Genomic DNA, 3,479 nt, shown 5'->3' with positions numbered 1-3,479 from the left:
TGCATCGGCGCGATCTGCGCAGCCGGAACACCGATTCGCGCTCCACGTAGCGTTCGCTGGTGGCAGACTGGTGAGGAGTCGCCGGGAAAATTCGCAAAATTTCAACACCAGCTGCGCCTGCCCAGGTTGTAGTTAGCGTGCAAACGTGCAATTATTTTTGCATCAGAGGTAGGGTAGGCTAGGTTCTCATGAAAACTGCGTGCGACAACAGGGAGTGTAGAAAAAGGTCGCGCTGACAAAATTTAATCTCGTGGCACAATCAGCTTTCTGGTAAATGCTCCCCAGCTTATCGCGGAAAAAATCGTACTGAAATCGGCTCTGTCAATACGGCGAGTTTCACTGACTTGTCATAATTATGGTTAGTTCACTGCGAAGTTGTAAACGTTACGTGTTAATGCTGTCAACACGTCCGTGGCCGTCTACGGAAGGGTGTGCGCATGGTACGGTAACTTTCACTTTATCGAAACTATCACGAAACAAATTACATGAAAATTAGCCGCTGAGACACCTGTAACATTACAACGAATTTCATGTACTTTTCATAATTACGTAGTTCACTATGGAATTGCAGAAATTGTGGAATTCCCAACTTATGGCTTCTGCGTGGGGGAATAACTCTATGGGGAAAACGGACAGTTACATTTTTATAATAAAACTGTAGCCCTTCCAAGTTTCACTATGCACTAGAAAGTATGCTCAATCGCAAGGTACAAACTTTCTTTCTTTTCTTTTTTTTTTTTTTTTTTTGCACGTGGACTGCGCCCATGCCCGCTGATCATCCTTCTTCAAAGGCGGAGGCACAGAGTTCAAAGAACCCAGAGAAAATAATAATTTGGAGGTTAATTCATTTGGTGACCTTTCGGGATGCGCGGTAATGTTCTGATGAGGTCTTCTGAAAGCCGTCGCCACAGCGCAACAGCATGGGGGACCAGTAAGCTAGGAACCGTGCCCCTCCGTTCGGGTCAGAAGGGGCAGGGGTTTATGCAGAATTTCGATTTTGGGGGGGTGTCGGTGGGATGTTTGGGGGGGTGTTGTAGAAATCCCTAGGCAGGGTGCTTGTGGTTGTGGAATCTTTTTGGGGGGGGTGTCGAAGTTCTTCTGGGGGGGTGTTAGGGGGGTGTGTATAAATCCCTGAGAAGGGGCCGAAGGCGCTTGGTTGAGGCCGCTGAGATATTTCTTGCAGAATGTACTTTTAAATCGGCAGCTTAAACTATACATTGACTATCAATGATTACCATATTGTTGTCAGTTATGCACTGACTGTCGAAATTTGAGTTTCAATACCTCTGTTGGTTTATTTTCCCGAAATTCAGGCACTGAATGAATTGGCGCCGTCTCAACCAGAGCTCTTCTCTGGTCTCAGCGACAGCCATCATATGCTTGCTCTACAAAGTAATACCTGTAAACATTCGAGCTGATTCGTGGTTTACAAACACAGGCGTTCCGCGCGTAAGCACTGAGACGGAACACTTTTGCAGCACGAGCGCCGGTATTGCGTTTTATCAGTCATTCAATTCCAATGTGTACATTACGCCAACGATAGCCGAATGGCTTTGCATGAGACTAGTTACTTGGTGCCGATAGCCCCTTCAACGCACTCGACAAGTGTGAAAGCAAGTTGGATTACATCGGTATTGCCGTGACACAGTTGCGTTCACCAGAAAGTTAATTGGCTTCGTCAAATTACGGTCGACGCGACTGCCAGTCCACGCATCCAGGCGCTGTGTGCAGCGTCGCAATCGAATCTGCTTCTGATTTTGGTTTGCAAAAAAGTTCACCGAGGGAACAGGGCTGAGCCGACGGCAGTGCAATGCCGGGACAACCCGCGGCACCGGAGGAGCAAGCCCGTTCACGGCGCCGGCGTGCAGAAATTGCTTTAATATCCCGGGTGCGCATGGCACCCGTAACAGATATAAGCTGATAAGAACAAGGTTTTCAACAATATTCTTAACGTATGATGAGGCAAATGCAGAAATTATACATTTATAACTCTTATGTGCACTAGCGCTGGCCTTACCCAATACATGCATTTTCTGCAACACGGCACATCCAGCGGGTTCATAACGACGCCATTCAGAAGTGGCAGGAGAGAAATTAAATGTCTTAATGAAAATTTTATACATGCTGTACACGCGAATTATATACAGTTTCTAGAGAATTTATACAAAAACTATCTACAATATGTACAAAAAAATTAGTGCCTTTCCACTCTGTGAAGAAGGATGACCTGCAAAGCTGGACCTGCAAAGCTGAGCGCACGAAACAAAACACGTTTGTCGTAATTTGCGATGGAGCATATTTCTTAGGCCATAGCTATATGACCCTCTGACGATCCAAGCTTTGTTCTTGCAGATAAACATGAACTGCCTGTGTCCCTCCCGCGTCGTAAGCATCTTACTGTTTGTGTAAGGCCGGGTTCAGACTGTTGCCGCAAAACTGTCGCAATGACCTATGACGTTATTTCACGTCTCAGCTAACCGAACATTTTTTTACGCCCATTGATCACGATATGGGTTTTGCGGCGGTAATCTGAACTTAGCCTAACACACAAACCCAATCCGCTCTACCACTATGGACTCCGGACAGGTCCATTGGGCCATTAACGTCCGCGTTTAAATCTCGTACCAGCACAACAGACATACCATCCATCAGTACAGGCATGAAACCTATAGCTGCACGTGCACGCCTCCCCTCCTCCCTACCACTATTTTCACTACAAAACTGCGCACGCATAAACCGGGAACCGGTCATGTACGTGTGCTTAGAAGTGACATACGCCGCGACGGCGGGTTCCAGTCGTTTCAGGGGCAGCCCTTTGGCAGCCGCCTGGGCTTCGCGGGAGCGGCGTCTGTTTATGTCTGCGTAACTGAGTGAGCGAGCGCAGCAGCGACGAAAGAAAGAAAACGGAGAGGAGCGTCTAGCGAAGGGTGAAGTGGAGTACGACACGTGCGGCTACCGCGTCATTTCTCTCACTGCCTTTCTTTCACACGTTTCATGTGTCGCCACCAAGGAGCGCCTCCCCTTACACTTTCCCAGACGCTGTTCCTTTCTCCGCTAATCCAAACTTCTTGACGTTTGCGCGGGAGGTTCAAACACGATATGCAACAACATGCTCACGGCTCCATTGCGGGGGGATAATCCGAACCACGGGAATTCGCGCGGAAATTCGAACACGATTTGCAACATGCTGGCCGGCGGCGGCTGTGCACTGCAAGGCAGCAGCGGAGTAGCGCATGCCGTCGTACGTTCGCTGATCACGCGAACACTTCCTCAGACGCAGTAGAAATGCGCCCCGTGACCGAGAAGACTGCAGCTCCTGCTGCGCACAATTTTAGTAATCGTTAGTGCATCTTTTAACGCCCATCCGTGCTTCAGTTTATTTTCGCAATCATGTGATAGCCGCATATCGCCGCTAACTGCCGCCTACGCAACTTTACAATGGGGCATCGATGGAGGCGAGAAGGAAAATAGTTGTGAAA

The 3,479-nt window shown here is 48.4% G+C and overlaps 1 non-coding gene across 1 annotated transcript; it reads right to left on the bottom strand.

Moving 5' to 3' along the window:
- Positions 1 to 1,781: 1,781 nt before the first annotated feature.
- LOC144154016 (U2 spliceosomal RNA) lies at positions 1,782 to 1,979 on the bottom strand. The gene has a single exon (XR_013319437.1). It is a non-coding gene; the product is annotated as a U2 spliceosomal RNA (small nuclear RNA).
- Between the last annotated feature and the right edge of the window lie 1,500 nt (positions 1,980 to 3,479).

This window comes from Haemaphysalis longicornis, unplaced genomic scaffold, assembly GCF_048455015.1.
Source record: "Haemaphysalis longicornis isolate Haplotype H1 unplaced genomic scaffold, Haemaphysalis longicornis Haplotype H1 scaffold_9, whole genome shotgun sequence".
NCBI lineage: Eukaryota > Metazoa > Arthropoda > Arachnida > Ixodida > Ixodidae > Haemaphysalis > Haemaphysalis longicornis.
Note: the sequence above shows the minus strand (reverse complement) of the source record. Positions and strands in the feature narration are given on the sequence as shown.